This window comes from Acinonyx jubatus, chromosome A1 (genome assembly GCF_027475565.1).
Source record: "Acinonyx jubatus isolate Ajub_Pintada_27869175 chromosome A1, VMU_Ajub_asm_v1.0, whole genome shotgun sequence".
NCBI classification, from domain to species: Eukaryota; Metazoa; Chordata; class Mammalia; order Carnivora; family Felidae; genus Acinonyx; species Acinonyx jubatus.
The window spans coordinates 93974155-93997711 of record NC_069380.1 but is presented as its reverse complement, the minus strand read 5'-3'; positions in this window follow the sequence as shown (position 1 = coordinate 93997711).

Below are 23557 nucleotides of genomic sequence, written 5' to 3'. Positions count from 1 at the left end.
CACTAAGGGCCTTCCCCACAGGAAGCCCAGGGAGGAGCTTTCCCCTCATCCCCTCTGAGGAGTCTCTGGCTCCTGGCTCCTCTCCCTGTTCTGGACAAAAGGGGGATCAAACTGAATCAACTGTGGCCAGAGGCATAAGTACCCTGAAGCTAGGGGCACCTGGGTGATTGAACTTCCTACTTCTCAATCTCATGGCTTGTGAGATCGAGCCACATTGGTCTCTGAGCTGTTAGCAAAGAGCCTGCTTCGGATCTTCTGTCCCCACTCTCTCTGCCCCTTCCGCCCTTGTGCCCTCTCTCAAAAATAAATCTTAAAAGAAGGAGGAGGAGGAGGAGGAGGAGGAGGGGAAGGAGGAGGAGGAGGGGGAGGGAGGGGGGAGGGGGAGGAGGAGAAGAAGAAGGAGTCCCCTTCCTGAAGCTAGGAAAGCTCGAACTTCAGGACCGGGTACTGATACCAACCCCTTCTATTCTCATACTAAATAACGATTCACTTTTATACCTAAATCTGTAAGGTTCTTTTACATTTTATTTTTCATAAAACAGTCCCTCCAGATTGCGTAAGCATCGGACCCCACCACACTTGGATCTATCCTGAGTGTTTTACAAACAGGAAAGAGAAAATGAGGAAGCGCAGAGCCCTGGGCACAAAATTAAAAGCTGAAAATGACTTTTGCTTTTGAAATGGAAGAGAATTGTAACCAGGGTGTGTCAGGACACTCCCTGCTTTTTTTCCCACCAGGGGTGTCCCTCATTACCTAATGGGGTTGGGCGGGGGGAGTGTGCCCCTGGTGAGCAGAGAAAAATGCTTCAGGGTCCTCCGGGCTGGAGGAATTGTCTGTGGTCTGCAATTGGCTCCTTCTAGCACTCAGCTGCGGAAGGTCAGGTCGCTGCCAGGTGACCAGGAAACAGGTGCTTCCTCTTTGGAAGGACCACCCTGCATCCTCCTCAGAAGGAGCCCACTCTGAACTCCACAGGGCACTTTACTGAAGGTTCAGGAAGGTGTCCTACGGCAGAGGAGCCGGAAGACATGGCTTAATTTAACTTTGTTCCCTCGGTGGTGAAGAACAATACCCCAGAGTTTGGCCTGCAGGGATGTCCCACACAGGTGTTTGGTTCTGGCCTAGAGCAGTGGCCAGTTTATGCTGTGCTCCTGGGGGAATTAGAAAAAGTAAGCTCTCCCGGCTCTCTCCTCCCTGCTCTCTCGATGGTGCTGGACGTACTTACTACCTGGGTTGGCAGGTGGAGCATGGCTGGGATTCCCGTCAAACTGATGAGCAAGCTGAGGCCAAAACACAAGCTATCACCCCGCCCCCCTCCTCCAGGTGGGACATGTGTGATATTGCTCAGGCACTCCCAACTGCCCAAGGACAAAGGAAAGGACAGAACACCAATGATTAACTGATAAAGATCACAGTCCTGCAGGACAGGAGTCTCCATCAATTTGCAAATACCTTAGTAAATTACAAGAAAAAAAAAGGCAATCTTAACTATAGCCTAATCTCCAGAAACCTACAGGCTGAGTTTTCTGGAGCCCCTAATATCACCGCCCCCCCCCATAGTTGATGTGGGGAACAAAGGCAAGAAGGAAATGGCAGGTAAAATTCACTTCTTTATAACCTGCAACCCATTGACAAATGCTTGAGGCCAATACAGAGTAGAACCTTTCTCTAGGACCCCCCCTCCCATCCTAAGGTTACTGCCTTACTAGAGGGAAAACAGCATTAGCGGGACAAAAGCAAGGCCTCAGGTATTTTAGGAGTCCTCTTTAGCATATCAAAGTCCCTCTGGAGGCCTCCCTTTGACCTTACCTCCCCCAACCCCATCTTAAATAGTCACTCTTCACAACCCCAGTGCAGCTCTTTCTGCCCATGGGTCCTGTGTCCGTGCTTTAATAAAATCACCTTTTGCACCAAAGACGTCTTCAGGAATTCTTTCTTGGTCGTTGGCTCCAAACCCCCGCGGCTCCAAAACCCCATGAAAATCACTCCACCAGCTCACTGATACTCAGAGTGTAAATGACCTCACCTGCTCTATCTCAGGACACTTCTGTAGCTCCTCCCCCCCCATCTGCTTGGGTACAACGCCCCTCCCCGCCCCCTCACCCAGATGAATCAGCAGGGCCATTGTGAAGGCAGTCTCCTGGAGCCCTGTGACCGGTGCCTCTCTGTTCCATGCACAGAAGGGAATCCCTTGAGTTTCCGCACCACTGATGGCTCAAGCTACCTTATGATCACCTGAGAGCAAACAACCTCACCCAAGAAGAATTCTCGTGTCCTTCTGAAATCAATACGATCCTGTTTCATACAAAGCGTGCTTACCTTTTTCTATTACCAATCGTTTGACCCTGCTCAAAGCGACGAGAATTCTGGCATTATTACCTGGCAGGAAATAGCGCCACCTCCAAAGAGTCTCGCTTTGCTATCAAACCCCCAACCACAAATAAAGATGGAAGGGAGTTTCAGCACGTGACACCACAAAATGTTTTTTGGGTTTAGCAGGAGACAAAAGCTCCGGTCCCTTCTACGTGCCACGATTCACATCATCCTGCCCCGGAACAGTTAGGTGTCTGGGCTATTTAATATATGCCGCATTTACTATGGAGTGTGGAAACTGTAAGGTCCATTAACTGTAAGGTCCATTAACTATTGCTAGGGCAATGCAACGTCAACTCCAAGGCACACGAGCATCAACATTTATTTCTCCCTGGTGCGTCTGCAGATCGGCTGGGGTTGAGCTGATCTAGGCAGGGCTCAGCTGGACTGGACTCCAAGCTCCTTCACCACCGGACTCTTATCTTCCTGGTCCAGCAGCTCTGTGGGGTATGTTGTTCTCATGGTAAAAATTGGGACAGTAAGTGCATAAGCTCACCCATGAAAACACATTTCAAGCCTCCATTCATGTTGTATCTTCTAATATCCCAATGGCCGAAGCAACTCACCTGGCCAAGCCGAAATCAAGAAACCCGGCCCACGATCAGTGGGGCAGAAAAATATATTCTTGCCTCTCATGGAAGGAATACCAACGTTCTGTGGCAAATGGTACACAGAAAAGGGTGAAGAATTGAAAGTAATCAGCCACTGACCATAGGGAGGCAGGAAAAAGGGAAAGATGGCAAAAGAAATAAGATTTTTAGGGATTGGCTTTGAGCCAGGTACTTGGCTGTGTGTTTCAGGCTCAAAATTCTATTTAATGTTCACAAGAACAGGGGCACCTGGGTGGCTCAGTCAGTTAAGTGTCTGACTTCGGCTCAGGTCATGATCTCATGGTTTGTGACTTCGAGCCCTGCATCTGGCTCTGTGCCAACAGCTCACAGCCTGGAGCCTGCTTCAGGTTCTGTGTCTCCCTCTCTCTCTGCCCCACCACTGCTTGCACTCTGTCTTTGTCTCTCAAAAATGAATAAATGTTAAAAAAATTTTGTTTTAATGTTCACAAGAACCCTTTATTAAAAATGGGGCACACCTGGGTGGCTCAGTCAGTTAAATGTCCAGCCCTGGATTTCAGCTCAGGTCACGATCCCAGAGTCATGGGATCGAGTCCCGCATCTGGCTCCATGCTGAGTGTGGAGCCTGCTTGGGATTCTGTCTCTCCCTCTCCACACCCCACCCCCCTCTCTCTCTCTCTTAAAAAAAAAAAAAAATGGAAAACTGACATCGAGATATCTAGGTGGGAAAGCTGGTGAGCAACCAAGCCAGAATTTGCACATAGGTCCAACGGACTCCAGATTCTGCCAAGAGGCAGAGATAGCAGCATCTTTAGCTGCCTCTTGCTCTTTCAGAACTACAGATGGATATTGAGCCAGAAAGAGGTAAATAAACTGTGATCTTTTCAAACCCAGGCTTCTCCCAAAGGGCTTGAAGCAGGGACATTATGCCTGAAGCAATAATTGGAGTCCAATGACCCGAGTCCTCTGTCATTAGGCTGTAGATTGGCTGCTTGCTTATTCCCAGGGCTCTTTCGGGCATTCAAGCCCATCCGAGGCAGACAACCTTGCCTTCAAATCTATGTTATAATGGGATCAAGAACCATTTTCAAGTCCTCTAGAACGAGTTCACATTTGTACCCTTTTTTTTGTTGCTGTCTGGCATTTGGCTCCCGGCATGTTAGTGCAGATGGTCAAGTATGAGAGAAAGCAGAGCATGTAACCAGGGCCCCGGGTGTAGCTGTCAAGCCCTTAGCATCAAGTTTAAGATGCACTTGGATGCTCTTAGGAAGAACGCAACGGGACACGGAAGTGTGTGGCCGCTGTATTCACTTAGTTGGCGCTGAATACATGCTTTGCAAAAGAACAAATTCATGGACGCAGCCGTGCTGCATTTCGAGCCATGAGTTCATGGGCCCAGAAGGATGACTGTGATTCTTCTCTACCACCAATATGCTTCCACTCAGAGAAAAACCCTCCCTCTGAGATTTGTCCCAGCGTGCCCATGCTCTCTCCCTGCCTTCAGCCATCCCTTGACGCCCCGGTGACGCCCTTGTATTCACTGCTGATTTGGCCTCCTGCATTACAACCTTTCCCTGTTCTGCTAGGGACCGGGGATACCACCGTGAAGGATCATGTGGTACCTGGGCCTTACGGGTGCCACCTCTGTCAACTCCGGCAGCCAAACTCAACCTTCCTTACCCACGCCCACCTCCCGTGGGCGGGTCTCGCAGTCTGGCGCCGCCCCCTCACCGTTTTCAAATGCAGGTCAGAGCCACTGGTGAGTCACAAAGTTAGTTTCAGGGGACTTGCAGCATTTTTGCCAAATAAAATAGAAAAGAAAATACCTGACAGCCTTCCACGTAATAAGGGGGTATTTTTCTCGTGCAACTTTTGTTTGAATTATATGTATTGAGAGGTATACGGGGCGGTGATAGCAGATTTTTTTCCCCGAAGGTTATGGTCAAAAAAAGTTTGAGAGATACTTTTCTTGGCACTTTTTTTTTTTTTTTTTTTTTGCAGAACATTCTATTCTTTTTGGTTGAGTTATTTATTTTGAGAGACAGAGAGAGAGAGCATGCAAGTGAGAGGGGTGAGGCAGAGACAGAGAATCCCACACCAAGAGTGCAGAGCCCTTTGTGGGGCTCAAACTCACACACTGCAAGATGATGACCTGAGATGAGAATAATAATCGGACCCTTAACCGACTGAGCCACCCAGGCACCCCCAGAACATTCCATTTTTATTTTTTTATTAAAAAAAATTTTTTTTAATGTTTATTTATGACAGAGTGAGAGACAGAGCATGAGCGGGGGAGGGGCAGAGAGAGAGGGAGACACAGAATCCGAAGCAGGCTCCAGGCTCTGAGCTGTCAGTACAGAGCCCAATGCTGGGCTCAAACTCACAGACTGCGAGATCATGACCTGAGCTGAAGTCAGATGCCTAACTGACTGAGCCACCCAGGAGCCCCAGAGAACATTCCATTTTTAAAATATCATTCTCTCATAGCTCCCTCTAAGGAATGGCACCTGCTCACTCTCTACTTTTCAGACACCCATTGTTGCAACACTTATGGTTACATGTGGCCCATTAGCACGGCAGGTGGAAAACTAAGGACTGGGATATTGTTGCCTTATAGATCTCTTATTCTATCCCAATCCCCTCTGAAAGACAAACACATACACACACTATACTGTCCTGCACACATGCACAAATTGTCTAGTGGGTATGGCACACACCCTCACACTGCAGTGGATACTGAGACAGAGAGTGAGTTTCCCACATGAGCTGACATGGGGACAGAACAGGCACACCACGTGTAGTCAAATGAGATGACCGGAAGTCACACGTGAAAGTGTGTGCGTATCCGGGGCAAGGAGGTATGGACTCATGACATTAACACAAGAGGCATACTTGGGTTTTCTTCAAGATGACAAAGTCATGACCCAGAAAGAAAAGCCCCAGTATTACAAACTTGAGCTGTAATATAAACTCTGAGTCAATGTAAATGGTAAATTCAAATTTTCTCTTGGGTGGTAGGATATAGCAGGATTTCTCAACCTGGAAACTTGATATTTTGGGCTGGATAATCCTTTTTTGGGGAGGGTAGGGGGCTGTTCTGTGCATTGTAAGTGGCCTGGTCACTGCCCACTAGATGCCAGTACCACCCCCTCCCCACTTGTGACAACCAAAAATGTCTCCAGACACTACCAATTGTGCCCTGGGGGCAAAATCATCCCAGTTAAGAACCACTGGAATATAGCAAAACCAAGGTCATGAGGTGTCCCATGGTTGATGAGTTCCTCTGTGGCTATGATTTCCTTTAGCCCTCACAGCAGCCCTACAAGGTAAGACTGGCCCTGTTAGTGTTATGCCCAGAATTCGTGATCCACAAAGACCACCAGGGAGCCGAGTCTAATGAGCTAGCTTGAACTCAATCCCCTACCTGCACCGATGCAGCGGTGAGATGCCAGGGAGAGAGAGCGAGTTTCAAAAGCACAAAGGTTTTATAGGGGTCTAGGGGCAGTTGGTGAGGTAATGGTTGTGGCCTCAGCCAATTGGCTGGGGAAGGGTCGGAGTCCTGTTACGCAGGTCGCAGGGCCTGTTTTGATCAGGAAGTTCGAACCGGTGAGCGGGAGGTTACTCAAGGGGAGGAGGCGTGGTCTGAGGTGTCTGCGATTTTCCCAGAAAGGGGGCATGTCGGGGACATAGTCACTCAAGGTAGAGGACACAGAACAAGATGGAGTCAGCCAGCATAGGTCCGCTGTTTCATTAGAACTTTCCATGGTCGCAGTGACCCATCACCCAGGTATCCCAGTGCTCTTGGGAGCTCTGCCTCAGCCACCCGACTCTGAAGTAGATGACCAGTGGCTTCAGATTGTGCATCAATCACAAAATGAGTCACCTTTTACCCATTCTCAGTCATTTGGCAATGCTAAGACAGGAATCAAAATACTACAAGACACTGAAAGTACTTTAGGAGGCCACGTTTGGATATTCCAGCCCCACCTTGAACTACAAGAACACAGATTATTAACATCATTAACCTTCCTTATTTATGGGACACTGACACCCAGAGAAAAAGAAATAACCTCCCCTATGTCAAACATGTATCAATGGTGCCCCCTGCTCTCGCCCCCTGCTCTCGTGCCTCGCTCTCTGACCCCAAGACTGACCCCACTGACCCCTGACCCCAAGTACTCAAGGAACGTAAACCCAACCTATTACAGTCCCAGTCTGCCAGCATACTAATTCCAAATTCCTGAGAGCAAGTCACAATGGGGCTCTTACGCGGGGGCATTGCACCATGCCAGGGGCACCACTCACACAGACCATGGAAATCCTATGGTACTTGATTCCAGAGTATGAACAGGGCTTCAGGGACCAGCCCATGGATAAAGAGCAAATCTCTGCGAAGGTGGTAACAAATTAGACAGGTTACCTCTACAGATGTCGACTGAAGTGATCTCACACAAATCACGAGACTTCTTGATGCTTCAATGATCCCATCTCAGTTTGGCGATTGTAAAACATGGCCCCCTGATTCCCTGCCACTCCCCCCAATGGAAGGTAGAAGCCTTTGTCCCTGCCCCTTCAATCTGGGCTTTGTGACAGTCTGACCAGTAGAATCTGATATAAATTCTGCTATGGCAGTGTCCAGACTCAGGTCTTTAGAAAAAAATGGCAAATTTTCACTCCGTGTCTCTTGGATGCGTGCTCTTTGTGCCCAGCCACCATACTTGGAGGAAACCCAAGCATTCCTGGAGAAGCCCACCTGTCCAATGGTCTCTGCTTATCTTTCGTGGAGCTGAGATGAGCCTTCCTCAATGGAGCACATTCCCAGTTGGAAACCCATGTGGTTAAAACAATAATTGTTAGTGTTTTCAGCCACTGTGTTTGAGGGTAGAGGTGGTCGGGTATGCAGCGGTAACGGAGAACGCTCATAATCTCAGCCTTCCTGGTAGAGGGTATTAGGTAATCCATTGACATACAGTATGAAAAGTGAAAGCTCTTGGTACATCGGAGAGCATCAAGTCAGCTTTAATTTGCATGATTCCAAGGTAAATGGCAGCAAAGCCGTGGTTCTCCCGGCCAAGTCAGTAGCTGGCTCGTGTTCAGGGGAGAGGAGGCAGTTGCTAACAGCAGCCAGCACAGAAGCCAGGCTGGTGAGGATTGGGGCAAGGAGAAGGCGTAGTCACAGACCGCTGTGGTTTATCAAGCCTCAGGGCAAAAGATGACCCTGGGAGGTTGTCTGAGATCCTTCCTCCAGACAGATACATGAAGAATATCGATTTTATTTTAAAGGTTCTGGAAGGAAACAAATGTCCGTGTCTAGTGGTAAGTTTGAGTTATTCTGGATTCTTGGTCAGGAAATACTAAACCAAGTCTCTCTGGCTTCCTACATGGCCTGTATCTTTGGGTTGCGGTGTCAGATAAATTTGGGGACACAAGTAGGAAGGCGCATCCTTGGCCACAATGATTCTGGCCGGGAGGGTGTTTCTAAAAGTCTCAATCACTGCAAAGGACTGTTGTATCGTTGTCTCAAAAAAAAAAAAAGAATTTCCCCATCTTTCTAATGTAGAAGTCTGACAGGCCACGTCCCAATTTGGTGATGGAAATCCATACATTATTTTGCCCATTGGGTGCAAATACCCCAGGAGAGATCTTTCTGAACCACGTTCGACGTCTGGTCATTGCCCTTCGTTTTTTTTCTCCTTTGCAGTTCAGAGAAGGTGAGTCCTGAACACGCTGAAGTTCAAGTCCAGCCGTGCCTGCAATCAGCCCCGCCCTGTGCATTGCAGCCTATCGGAGTCCCCGCATTTTGTGTGTGCCAAAGGCCATCTGAGCTGGCTTTTCTGTCACTTGCAGTCAAGAGTCCTAACTGACCAATGCGTACAAAGAAAATTCCCTGGGGTGACCGAGGCAGGAAACTCACATGGTAAATCCTTTACTCTGTAAATATCATGAAGACCCCACCCAAGTGGGACCACTTTTATTTTTTCTTCTATCCCCCTTTCTCTGCCTGGTGGGGGACTCCTGGGCTTCCACATTATTTTCCTTCTCAGTGGGGAGGCCCCTAGTCCCCACCTCAACTCGGCTGCGCTGGCTCTCTCCCTCTTTCTCTCCAGCAAGTTTCGACCACACCAGCGAATGCTCATCAAAGAACCTCAGGCCATGAAGTAGTAAGGTACAAGGAAGTAAAGTCTGTGAAAATGTCTAGCTACTTTCAAACCAGCTCATAAAACCCCAGCGAGGCAGCAAAGGGCACATGCTGTCCCCAGGCCCGTGATGGGGCCGGAGAAGAGCCGCCCCCCCACCTTAGAAGCTGTTTGACAACAGCGAGCTCAATGCCTGTATTTTCTGGAAATATCTCAGTTTTGAATATCCTATCCTGTGGACAAACGGTGCATCCCACTTTGGCGTCCTGAAAATATGGTGACTGTTTGTAAAGCATCACCCCATCTAGCCTGTGTCAGGAAACGCGGCTCCCATCGCAGAGGGTAGGGGCTGCCCTGTTGTACCACGGGGCTTGTCTGCACTGTCACTGTCCCAACCAAACCAGGGAGGCTCGGAGGTGGCAGCTGCAGCTCTCAAAGCTCTGAGTACAGAGAAGGCCATGCAGAAGAAGAAGACAGTTCTTGGTCCCCCTGGACTTAATTACCAAAGTATGGCTCTTCAGATGACTTATAGTGCTACACAAATGCTATTTTCTTTTAAGATTTTATATTTAGGGGTGCCTGGGTGGCTCAGTTGGTTAAGCATCTGACTCTAGCTTGGGTCGTGATCTCACAGTTTGTCGATTTGAGCCCGCGTCAGGCTCTGTGCTGACAGCTCAGAGCCTGGAGGCTGCTTTGGATTCTGTGTCTCCCTCTCTCTCTCTGCCTCTTCCCCGCCTCAAAAAATGAATAAACATAAAAAAAATTAAATTGTCATGTCTCATAGAGGGAGGTGGGTGGGGGGAATGGGCTAGATGGGCAATGGGCACTAAGGTGGGCACTTGTGATGAGCCCTGGGTGGTACATGTAAGTGATGAATCAGTAAATTCTACTGCTGAAACCAATATTACACTGTATGTTAACTAACTAGAAATTAAAAAAGAAATTTTTTTAATTGTCATGGTGTTTACAAGCTGTAAGCCATTTCACAGATATTATTGCCTGAGATGACACCAAACTACTGACAAAGTTGGCCAAGTAAAATTAAAATATTAAATAAATAATGGCTCAACGGGGTGCCTGGGTGGCTCAGTTGGTTAGGCATCCGACTTCGGCTGGGGTCATGATCTCGCGGTTCGAGAGTTTGAGCCCCACGTCAGACTCTGTGCTGACAGCTCGGAGCCTGCAGCCTGCTTTGGGTTCTGTGTCTCCCCCTCTCTCTCTGCCCCTCCCCTGCTCACAGTCTGTCTCTCTCTGTCTCTCAATAATAAATAAATGTTAAAAAAAATTTTTTTTAAATAATGGCTCAGCAATCTATCGTAATGACAAAAACCACACGGGTGGTAGAGAAAGGCAGGGAATTCGGTAAACTCTGCCCACAGCTATCGCTCTAGCATCTTCAAAGGGGTCTGCTTCTCTGGACCACATTCCTTCAGAGTATTATTCAGTTTTGCTTAGCCTCCATGTCTCACCCACCCTCAGAAGAACACAGAAACGTCACAGGTGGCTATGTGAAAACAGTGCCTGGGTAGTTGGGCTCACAAGAACTTCCTAAACTGCACCGAAAGAACAGTGAGTCACATTATTAAATGGACCACAGTGGTGGTGTAAGTTTTACGTGATTCTAACAAACACATACTGCATAGGCTTCATGGTAAGGCATAGAATAAAAGGTTCATCTTATTGCAGCATTGTTTACAATGGCTAAGATATGGAAACAGCACAAGTGTCCATCGACTGATGAATGGATAGAGATGGGATATCTATATATCTATATATAGATAGATAGATAGATAGATAGATAGATATACACACACACACAAAGGAATACTACTCAGCCATTGAAAAGAATGAGATTGTGCCATTGCAGTAACATGGAAAGACCTAGAAGGTATTATGCTAAACCATGTAAATCAAACGGAAAAGACAAATACCATATGGTTTCCTCATATGTGGAATCTAAAAACAAAACACAGGGGCGCCTGGGTGGCTCAGTCGGTTAAGCGTCTGAATTCGACTCAGGTCGTGATCTTGTGGTTCATGAATTCGATCCCTGAGTCGGGCTCTGTGCTGACAGCTTGAAGCCTGGATCCTGCTTCGGATTCTGTGTCTCCCTCTCTCTCTGCCCCTCTCCTGCTTTTGCTCTGCCCCTCTCTCTCAAAAATAAATAAACATTAAAAAAAAATTTAAATAAATAAATAAGAACAACGCAAACTAATGAAGAAACAAAGAAGCAGAAACATACCCATAAATACAGAGAACACAGTGATGGTTGCTGGTCGGGGCAGGGTCGATGGGCAAAATGGGTAAAGAGGAGTAGAAAGTCTGGGCTCCCAGCTATGCAATGAGAAAGTCAGGGCACCTGGGTGGCTCAGTCGGTTAAGCATCTGACCCCATTTCTGCTTAGGTCATGATCTCATGGTTCATGAGATCAAGCCCCACAATGGGCTATTTGCTTCCAGTGCAGAGCCTGCTTGGGAGTCTCTCTCCTCCTCTCCCTCAGCCCTTCCCCTGCTCTCTCTCTCTCTCTCTCTCTCTCTCTCAAAATAAATAAATAAACATTTAAAAAGAAAAGCCACCAGGATAAAATGTACAGCATAGGGAATATGGTCAAATAAAAAAGAAAATAACATCAAAGTCTCATCTGTTCAATACTTTGTATTGACTCCCGTTCAACGCTTTTTAACTTCTGCTTCAGGGGAGAGCAGTGCTAGATGTCCAGAGTGGGAGAGACTGGAGGGTCAGTGCAGGGTGGTTGACACTTTCCACGCTCAGGGAGGTCCCTGTCTAGTCACAGGAAGGATGGCAAAGCCACACGACCTGTTTTATCCACAATTCTCCAGCCCAGGTGCGGACACCCTGCAGTCACTCTTGAGGGATTAATGCTCAGGGGACCATATATGTCTACGTCTCTATATCTATACCTATTGCAAAGCCAGGCAAAAGAGCCTCTCAGATCACAGAAGTAAATCTTAGGAAAAAAAATCACAGACGTGAAGTCTTAGAACGAGTTGTCACCCCGAGGGATGCACCGGAAGTAAAGCCTCAGCCTGAATGCCAAAGTCAGAAAACCCAGATTCAGACCTTGTCTGTCTCATTTCCTGGCTACATGATGTTAGTTGACTTACTTTTTCTATCCTTGGCTCTGGTTTCCTCATTTTTAAAAGTCCATTAGCACGCCAATCTCCCAGAGTTCTTGTGACAATTCAGCGAGATTAGTTGATGTAGAGCCCTTGGCTGACAGTTGGGCAAAAGCTGACTGTTCATTCCCTTGTTCCCTCCTCCTTCCCTCCCTCAAATGCACAAGCCCGTGGGAGGAAGGGGATTTGGTGGCTGCCAGGAGGGGGGCAGGGTGGGGGGGTGCAGAGATGGCGGGATGCTTGGCTGTGGTTTTTGTAGGCAGAAAGCTGCAGCTATACTCCCCTTAGAGACAGGAACGAACGCTTTGCTGTGCTCTCAGGGAAACCAGCTCCTTGACACCATCTGGCCACAAGGAAAGGGGACCTCACGGAGGAGACAGGTCAGGCGAGGGCAGAGAGAGCTGGGCTGAGGCCAGCGGCCAAGGCTGTGCTTCCCAGACTGCTCTGCCCAGGGGCCCCTCCCTTACCAGAGGATGCATTTTGGATTTTGCCTCCTATTGACTTTCTCTCCAGTCCACAGGCCTGCTTGGCATCCAGACTCCAAGTGATGAGCTTGACCATTGGCTGGTCACATGGCTTGGACGCCGTCCAGACTGTGCAGTTGGGATGGATGCGTCAGCTACAGCCATGGTGCAGGGCATCTGATTCAAGGGTAGAAAGGAGATGCTTGTAGGCTTTGTCTCTTTTATTATTTTTAGAAAAATGAGGGGTTACCTGGGTTAGCTCAGTTGGTTAAGCATCTGACTCTTGGATTCCTCTCAGGTCATGATCTCATCGTTGGTGGATTCGAGCCCCGTGTCGGACTCTGTGCTGGCCGTGCAGAGCCTGCTTGGGATTCTCTCTCTCTCTCCTTCTCTCTCTGCCCACCACCCCCGCCCCCAAAAGATAAATAAATAAACTTAAAAAAAAAAGAAAAATGAATATATGCCAATATCAATAGACAGAGCAGCCAACTGAAAAGCCACCAGTGACCTCACCCCTTGGAGTTAACCGTTGCGAGTGAATCTAATCTAGAAGCATCGCCATCCTCCTTTAGCTAAAAACTAAATTACTCTGTAACTCTTGTTCCTTCTAAGACATTTTCTTCCAATATAACAAAGCTCCCGACACATTTCAAGACGATTCGGGGCTCTTGGTTCTGGGTCCTGGGGCCAGGTGTGCCCTTCAGAGGCCAGGGCTGGTGAGGGGTGTCTGTCACAGTCTGCCAGGAGCAAAAGAGCCGTCCCATCCTTGGCCTCAAGAACCCAGCAGAGAGGAGGGATGGGGGTTGCCCCATCCAGATTTCTGCAACCAGAGGAGGATGGGCAAAGACAGAGACAGAAATGCACAAAAGAGCCTTAGCACCCCGCATTTCTCTCCTGCCTCCCGTTAATATACTCTGGGCATGTCCCCCCAACTGCAAGGCCTCTCAGGGGCAGATGGGTGGGGTTTGCAATTACTCCATATTGCTATGAATTAGACTAATACTCAATTAGCACATTGTGCATTTAAATGACTTATTTATGATGCATAATTGATACAGTTGCGTCTACACAGCCTTGCTGAGTCACATGAAAAGTTTCAAGGCCTCGGATGACGACTAAGCTTCCTCTTGGCACTTGGCACCCTTGCCACCTGCCCTTTTGGGGCCTGTTCCACCCAAGAGCCGGCGGCTCTTGCCCGGGTTTGTGACTTTCAAAGCAAAAATGGCTGCCTCTCAGCTTCTGAGAAGCCAGGGCAAGGCCTTGTGTTCTTGCTGCCAACTCAGGAGGGAAGGGCAGTGTAAACAGCAGGTGTGGAAACCGGACCTCGTCCTCCAGGAGCTAACAGAGCAGAGAGGAGCGGCTGGCTGAAGTGGTACCAGAGCAAGTGTGAGGGGAGAGCTCCCCATGCGGCCTGTGTTTCCGGCCACAGCTTTGGGGAGGCGCAGACAGCTGGACGATCCGGCGTTCTGTCATGAAATTTCAGCGGCTGCCTTCGTCAGTCACAAGATCACAAGATGGCAGCCCAGGCAGGCTCAGTAGGCAGACAACTTGAGCCCGGGACAAGTTCATCTTTGGGGGGGGGCAGGGCGTTCGTTTGCTGCCACAGAAGAGTACGGCAGACTAGGTGCGGTGAGCAATAGAAATTGATCTCCTCACCATTCTGGAAACCACCAGTCTGAGATCAAGTGGCCTCCCTGGGTGGCTCAGTCGGTTAAACGTCTGATACTTGGTGTCAGCTCAGGTCATGATCTCACGGTTCGTGGGATCAAGCCCCACATCGGGCTCCACGCTGATGAGCCTGCTTGGGATCCTCTCTCTCTCTCTCTCTCTCTCTCTCTCTCTCTCTCTCTGTCTCTCTGTTCTTCCCCCACTTGTGTTCTCTCTCTCACTCTCTCAAAGGAAATCAATAACCTTTAAAAAAACAAAAACAAAATGTCGGCAGGGTTAGCTTCTGAGACTGCTCTCCTTGGCTTGTAAGTGGCTGTCTTCTCCCCATTCATCTCATGTCCTTCCCTGTCTGTGTCTATGTTCTAAGCTCTGCTTTTATAAGGTCACTGATCATTGTGGATTGGGGCCCAGCTCATGACCTCATTTTAATGTAATTACCTCTTTAAAAGCCCGGCCTCCACATTCTAAGGTACTGGTGTTTAGGACATCCACATACAAATTTCGGGGGAACAAAACTCAGCCCATACCAGGGGCTCTCTCACCCCGTGAATGCATCACCTACACCTCCTGTGTGCTCTGTCCAGAATCCAAGCAACGGTGGGGTGCTGCTGGCCTCTGCAAAGAACGCTGAGGGAGAAGAATCACAGTAGGAAGGCCAGTGTGATCCCTTTTCTCTCATGAATTTAACAGGAAATCTGTAAAACCTCCCCACTGGCTGTAGGAGGAGAGAAAAGGCCCAGCGACAAGAAGTGTGGAACTTCAGTGCAGGTTGAAGGGCACTTCTGACCCCACTGCTGGAGGCCTTGGAGCCACCGAGGACCCGGGAGTGTTTTCCAGATCCAGGCATTCTGAGCTGTGGCCACCCTGGGGTTTGGGTTCTGAGGCTTCCGAGCAGTGACATGTGAATCGAGATAATCAAGCCCCTTGTTTGAGCCAACCTAGCTGTGCAACTACCACTTACTTGCAAGACACGAAAGAGCCTCAAGGGCAGTACGGATGTGATACAACCAACACAGGGGATTTTTTAAATAATTTTCTAGTAGACGTGCTACGAAAAGGTTAAAAGAAGCCAAGAAAATAAATTTTAACAATTACTTCAGTATGTCCAAAGTGCTATTTCCACATGTAATCAGTATTAAAACGTGTAATGAAATTTTTATGTGTTTAAAATTAAATATAATATTATCATATATAATTATATAATGTTATAAATAGAAGTATATATTATAAAATAAATTACAGTCATATATTACCATTAATTATTATACAATACATGTAACATGATAACATATTTGCCCATCTCTAGGGGCCCCTGGAATGGGGGCGTCCAGTCCCACCAAGTACACAATTAAAGCCATTATCTCGATCATTCAGGTCCTAAGGTCATCTTTTTCTCTGTTACCTAAATTGAGTGATCAGAGCACCTGGCTGTCTTGGTTAGTAGAGCATGTGACTTTTGATCTTGGGGTTGTGAGTTCAAGCCCCAAGCTAGTGTAGAGATTACTTAAAAATAAAAATCTTGGGGCACCTGGGTGGCTCAATCGGTTAAGTGTCTGACTTCGGCTCAGGTTGTGATCTCAAGGTTCATGAGTTCTAGCCCCGTGTCGCGCTCTGTGCTGACAGCTCAGAGCCTGGAGCCTGCTTCGGAATCTGTGTCTCCTTCTCTCTCTGCTACTCCCCCGCTCACACTCTGTCTCTCTTTTGCTCTCAAAAATAAACACTAAAAAAATCATAAAACGTACATAAATAAAAATCTTCAGGCGCGCCTCGGTGGTTCAGTCCATCAAGCATCCAACTCTTGAATTTGGCTCAGGTCATAATCTTAGGGTTTGTGGGCTCGAGCCCCATGTTGAGCTCTGCTCCAACAGCCTGGAACCTGTTTGAGATTCTCTCTCTCTTCTCTCTCTACCCCTCTTTCATGCGTGCAAATACACTCTTTCTCAAAATAAACTTTCAAAAAGAAATTAATGACAATAAAAGTCTTTTAAAAAATAAATTGATTTGTTTCTCTAGAATCCCAACTCCGACTACCTTGGAGCACAAAGACATATTTACCTGGAATCTATGGATGCACCCTTGCTTCCAGATTTGGAAATAAGGCGAAGGTTGGGATGATCCGGCAGCCTGGGGAAATGTGCCAAGGACCCAGCATCTTGGGGACTCACCCAGCCTGTACCACGGCGGTAGGCCAACCCTGGTAACCTCAAACCGCGTCCAGCTCTGTTGAATTGTCAAGACAGCTTTTGCAGAATGAACAGTGATCCCTCTGCCCCTTACGGATGAGGAAGCTGACGCTGAAAGGTAATGTGACTTGTGCAGGCCACTCACCAGGGAGACGGAGATCCAAGCCTCGAACCCGGGTCCCTCTGATTCCAAAATTGGTGCTTTGCACAGCGCCCAAGGTTTCTAGGGTCTCAGGTGTAAAAACAACTGTCCCAGAAAATAAAAATCTAAAGTGAGGGTGGGAAGTGCTGTTGTCGTTGTTTTAGCGGATTACTCGGGTCCCAACCTCAAAGGCTCCACGTGCGCAGGCCTCCCTTGGTTGAGAGAGCCTGACCCCGGCAACTGGGAGAAAGTCTGGTGCCTTCCTGTTCTGCTGAGAATCCTACGGTCAGACCAGCCCTGACCTTGCTGGCCAGTGCGTTGAACGGGCAGCAAAATCCATCCTCCTTGACGGGTGGAGTAAGATGATTAAGATGATGTCTGTTAAGCACGTAGGACTTCTTGGCATCATGGCGCTCTCCCAAACTGATCGATAAACCCCGTCATCTGCCTTAAGCACGCCATGCTGCCTTCAGGATGAACCTTGTCTCCCTCCCATCTGCGGGATTACTCCTGCTTGAGACCCAGCCCAGGCCTCCTGATCCCTCGGATGTCTTAAAAGACTCACCTGTGTGGGTCTGAGTTTAATTATACTCGTCAGCCAAGGGATTTGGGGAGCTTTAATTTAAAGACGGTGTTGAACGCTTTTAAATTATTTTAAATTTTCTGAGGCACCCAGCTGCAACACACGCCTTTCATAAATTACAGAGCAAATGCGGCGGAGGCTGTGCGCGCAGAAGGGCCAAGGATCAGAACAGATCCCCAAAGGATGAAATATATTTCTGGCAACGAGGAAGAGCTTAGCGCACACCTATCATTATTGTTAATGGCACCGGGGTGTCGGGCTCCCTCTCAGGGCACACCACAATGCAAACGCGGCTCTTGGAATTCAGTTCCTCGCTGCTCCCTGGCCGCTCGGTAGCACTGAGCCCTGGTGAAATGTGTGTCAAGTTCTTCAAAACAATTATTGCTGCTAGAGGAAAAATGATCAGCGAAGTGCTCTGAAGTTAACACCTCCTCAGCGCCGGAAATGGAAATGGAAATGAATTCTGGAAATGTCTGCATTCTGTTGAATATGAATCTACAGACATCTCGGCTGCCGTGTGCAGAACGGGAGAAGGGACTGTAAGGGAGGATAATGAGCTGACGAAGGAACTCACAAGGTCTAGAGGCCAGAGTAATGGACTGGTGGTCACACTCCCAGGTTCTTGCTACGGTTCTGCTGCGGGACCCTGGGTGAGCTCTTAACCTCGCAGAGCCTCCTTTCCGGAGGCTAACTCACAAAGGCGTGGAGACCAACAATTTATGCTAGAATCTAAATAATCATGCAAGTTACTTGGAAGAGTGGCTGCAAGGCCCACCGTGTGTGACTGAAATCTTCCCAAGGGAGCTTCAGCAGCGAGGTGTCTGAGGGAACGCTCCCCGGAAAGGAAAGCACCTGTCACTCCTGGGGCCACTGTGTGTGGCTCAGACGTATTGGCTCCTGGACACAGGGATGATTTGGGGACAATTCCAAAGGTGAGATGGTAGACTCCTCGAGGGAGAAGATCCCACCCGCACTGAGCAGTAGAGCCAGAAAATTCTGACATGGACCCCAAGGCACAGAGTAGGTTGGTAAAATGGGACTCAGTATGACTCAGTCTTGGTTAAAGCTCCAGAAGCTGAGAAGTATCAGTGAACGCCAGGAGCCAAGAAAGGCCCCATCATAAGTGGGGTGCTGGGCCATTTGTGCAGGCAGGCCACTGCACAAATGCAGATTTCTTTTCTTGCCATAATCTCCCTGGTGGATCCAAAAGGTTGGGGCTGGGAAGATTCCAGACTTTCTTTAAAGACAGATGAGGGCACACCGAGCCCCCTACAGGTCCTCCCTCCTACTCTGGGGTCGAGAAGGAGAGGCAAGACTTCCTCCTTTCAACCCAGCTGAGATAGGCTTCCGAAGAATCACTTGGCAAGTCTGACCTGTGTCCCCGGGGGTATGCTGGGGACAGAGGCTGGGTCAGACTCACACCTCAAGAAGCCCACAGGCAGGGGCTTGCCAAAACAGCCTGCTGGCAGAGCCAATATGCCCAGGGCCAGCTGCACGTCTACAATGACCATCTCCCAAGGATTCGATGGGGGACCCCAGGAATGGAGGTGGCTTGGCAAAACCTCAGACTCGACTCCTTTGGGACACAAACAGGTGTCCACTCTGAACCCAGAGCCACTAAGTAAACGGCAAAGCCAGGATTCAAACTCACATCTTTTGATTCCTAACCCAAAGACCTTTGCTTATTGCTGTCCCTCTTTTTATATTTTATCAGCCAGCGTTAAGAGGTAAGTGTGCAGTCTAGAAACTCAATTTCTCCCGCACGCCTAGATAAAGGAACTGCTGAAAATAAACCCATGTAAACACAATCATTTCATATATGAGACAGCAAATGCAATCATTGGCCTCATTTTATCAGTATTGTTCGAGATAGTAATTGGTGCACTAATCGAGTCTGACATCAGAGAAAGCTCTAATTTGATAAACTCCTGATTCAGGATTATAGAGCGCTGATGCTTTCTCATGAGCGGCACATAAGAGTAAGCAGGCAACAGAGTCCAGTGTATTCTCCAACGTTCTCTGGAGTGCTGTCAACCTGTCATGATTAATTCCAAAAGGAGAGAGCAGAATATGGTTTGTGGAGGTGACGAAGTTGTCCGTTTGTCAGACAAGAGGACAAGAGTCTAAACAGGGTGACAAATGTAAAGTTTGGGGGTTTGCTTTCATTCACTTGGACATTTAATAAAAAAACATTTTTTTCTCCAGAGAAATGACCATTTGAATTGTTTTTAAATTTTTTTAAGCCTTATTATTCATTTTGAGACAGAAAGAGAGCATGAGCAGGGGAGGGGCAGAGAGAGAGACTCCCAGTGCAGAGCCTGATGTGGAACTTGAACTCACAAACCATGAAATCATGACCTGAGCCGAAACCAGGAGTTGGACACAACCCACTGAGCCACCCAGGTGCACCCAATTTGATTTTCTTTTTTTAATTTGAGAGAGAGAGAGAGTGAGAGAGATCACGAGTGGGGAGAGGGGCAGAGGGAGGGAGAGAGAATCGTAAGCAGGCTTCATGCTCAGCACAGAGCCCAACTTGGGGCTCAAACCCACGACCCGGAGATCATGACCTGAGCCGAAATCAAGAGTCAGATACTCGACTGAATGAGCCACCCAGGCGATTCAAAAATCCGTATCCCTGCTTCACAAAACTTCAGGAGTTTCAAAGAAATGAGTGGACATGTGCTGGTAGTGGACCAGCCACGAGTTCTAAGGATGCAGTGCTGTACCTGAAGGGCAGAAAGCGGGGAGGTGGGGTAGGTGGGCCCCGATACGGCAGATCAGCATTTCTATAATCTCCTCTCGACCCCCTGCTTCGTGGCTGCTAAACTCAGGATTGGAAGAGCAGACCTTCTTCTACCACGACCTGGGACGCAGCGAGAGGTAGCTGGGAGCTAGAGGGCCACATGCCCTGAGGCACAGAACGTGAGGTACGGCGTCTGGCGCAGTCAGATTGTAGGTGGTCAAGGTATGTTCAAATGAGTCACTGTGTGCGTGCAAAATTCCTGAGAACGGTGGGCTTCCCGGATCTTGCCCTCAAGGGGCACTTATACCTTAGGGTGGTAAGTGACTTACGCTATCGTTTGGTCTATCACCTGATGTCTGGGGTAGAGCCAAGTGCTCTATCACGGTCACTTTAAAGCTTGAGAAACTGCTATCTGCCCATCCACCCGTGTGTCCATCCATCTGACACAGAACAAAGGTATTATAGGAGCACAGAACCCAGGGCCTGACCACGCCTGGGGTCCTCCGCTTTCAGGCAACCCTGCTGCCCCAGGTGTGGGTCTTTAAAGAGGGTCACAGCCCATGTGAGACCACAGCTGGCAGGGATGAGGCCGCCCAGGGCGCCCTGCACAGAAGGACGTCTTTGTGCGAGCTCAGTGTGGAAACTCAGACTTGGGGCAGTGCGGGCTTTCAGATGGATTTCCTATCATTTATCTTCTTATCAAAAGGTTTAATCACTTCCCGCTCTCCTGACTGTACGGGAATAATGACCCTATTCTATCCTTACCAATACAATGCACAATAGAAATGGTTCAGAGTCTCTCAGGCCTCCTAAAATGAATGTCTTATTGTACGCACATCATTCAAACCACAGTAAAAGGAATGTTTAAAGAAGAGAAAGAAATCTCAGTAATCCCACGCACAGCGATTGCATATTGCCCGCCAGTCTTTGCATGTGGGCACGCCGAGATGAATTGCACGTTGAAAATTACTTGTCCTGTCATTTCCCCAAGAGGCCGAATGTATTCTGACACGTCGTGGACCTGTAGCTTCTGGAGAAGTACAGCATGTCCCCCTCTATGATTTTCAACTTCTCTATCCAGAATGAACAAGTACTGAGAAACTTGAAAACGAATCGCAGTGGTTTCTGCCCAGCGTTGGGCTGCTGAGGCCTTGTTCTGGAAACAGTTAAAAGCTGTATTACATTCCTGGAGGGCAAGGGCTGTATCATATACCTTGATGCCTCCATTAGCTCCCCACCCCCACCAAACAAAGCTCCTTTCTATGAGATCAGGCGTATTAAATAACAACAGCAGCACGAAACCTGAGACACCCTCACGGGCAGTGGCTGATGCTCACGAGGCCTTATGCAGACCGATCGAGTCCTCAAAGTGCTTCTGGCTTCCCCAGGCTCCCCAGGTCAGAGTTAGGACCCTCATCCTCTCTCCAACACCAGAAGGGAGAGTTTTTTCACAACTCCCCGTTCATTGTATCCTACGGAAGGAAGAATTCATCACTGATACTGTGACTTGGGCTGTTTAACCATTCCTCGGGTTGTATAAGAAGGGTGGGGGGTGTTATGCACCTGTAAAAGTGGGTGAAGAGATATGGAAGCAAAGGGCCTGTAAAGACACCCTATAGTCTTACTACTAAAAATGTGGACCTCGGACCACCAGCATCGGCATCCCATGGGAGCTTACTATAGAATGCAGAAACTCGGGCCCCTCCCCGGTGCCATAGATTGGATCCGAATCCACACTGCAACGAGACCCCAGGTGGCATGGATGTGGTTGATGAGGGACCACACTTTGGAAACCACTGCTCTAGGGTGTCTGGGTGGCTCAGTTGGTTAAGCGGTTTGGGCTCAGGTCACGGTCTCACAACCCGTGAGTTTGAGCCCCTCATCGGGCTCTGTGCTGACAGCGTGGGACCCTGCTTGGGATTCTCTTTCTCCCTCTCTCTCTGCCCCTACCCTGCTCCCTCTCTCTCTGTGTCTCTCTGCAAAATAAGTAAATAAACTAGAAAGAAAGAAAGAAAGAAAGAAAGAAAGAAAGAAAGAAAGACAAAAGAAGAAAGAGACAGAAAGAAAGAAAAACAAAAGAAGAAAGGAAAGAGAAAGACAAAAGAAGAAAGGAAAGAGAAAGAAAGAAAGAAAGAAAGACAAAAGAAGAAAGAAAGGAAGAAAGACAAAAGAAGAAAGAGAAAGAAAGAAAGAAAAACAAAAGAAAGGAAAGAGAAAGAAAGACAAAAGAAGAAAGAGAAAGAAAGAAAAACAAAAGAAGAAAGGAAAGAGAAAGAAAGAAAGAAAGAAAGAAAGACAAAAGAAGAAAGAGAAAGAAAGAAAAACAAAAGAAGAAAGGAAAGAGAAAGAAAGAAAGACAAAAGAAGAAAGAGAAAGAAAGAAAAACAAAAGATGAAAGGAAAGAGAAAGAAAGAAAGAAAGACAAAAGAAGAAAGAGAAAGAAAGAAAAACAAAAGAAGAAAGGAAAGAGAAAGAAAGACAAAAGAAGAAAGAGAAAGAAAGAAAAACAAAAGAAGAAAGGAAAGAGAAAGAAAGAAAGACAAAAGAAGAAAGAGAAAGAAAGAAAAACAAAAGAAGAAAGGAAAGAGAAAGAAAGAAAGACAAAAGAAGAAAGAGAAAGAAAGAAAAACAAAAGATGAAAGGAAAGAGAAAGAAAGAAAGAAAGACAAAAGAAGAAAGAGAAAGAAAGAAAAGAAAGAAAACCACTGCTGTAGAACCAGTCAGGGAATTCACATACCTGAGTATCCCCCTGGGGAATTTGCCTGTGGGTGTAGAAGAGGCAAGTAGTGAGTTTTCATTTCCGTGAAGGTAGAGGAGACCACCAGGCAGGGAGGCACACTCACCCACTTACTGCTGCCTGCTGTCTCCTGGGTCCAGACTACCCTGCAGGCCACCCCACCCCCACCTCCCCTCCTTCCAGTCTCTGCCCAAGATCTCCAGCTCTAGGTCATCAGGCACATGGGATCCCATTTCGTCACCACGATGCACGCAAAGCCAATCTGAACCATGTGATATAAAATAGTACTCACTTAACAGTCTCATGCGATACACAAAATTAGAATTAACGTGAATACTCCAAAATTTTTTTTAAAAAGCCATCAGGCATTTCATAATTTCAGGTGCCTGGATGGCTCATTTGGTTAAGCGTCCGACTTCGGCTCAGGTCATGATCTCACGGTTCATGGGTTCGAGCCCTTGCATTGGGCTCCGTGCTGACAGCTCAGAGCCCGGAGCCTTCTTCATCGTATTCTGTGTATCTCACTCTCTGCTCCTTCCCCACCCGCACTCTGCCTCTCTGTCTTTCAAAAATGAATAAATGTTAAAAAAAAAACTTTACGAATTGCATAATTTCAAGACCAGGGGAGGTCCTGGGAACCATTTCTACTTTTCCCACACGCCAGGCCACAGAAATGCCTGCCATCTTTTCTCAGCATCTGTAATCCGTGAATCTTCTTATTATTTACATATATCAAAGACTTTGCTAGCATCCTGGTGATGATTTTGCCAATATTTATCTTCACTGATGTCATTTACTGTCACCTAAAAGATCCCTGAATGAG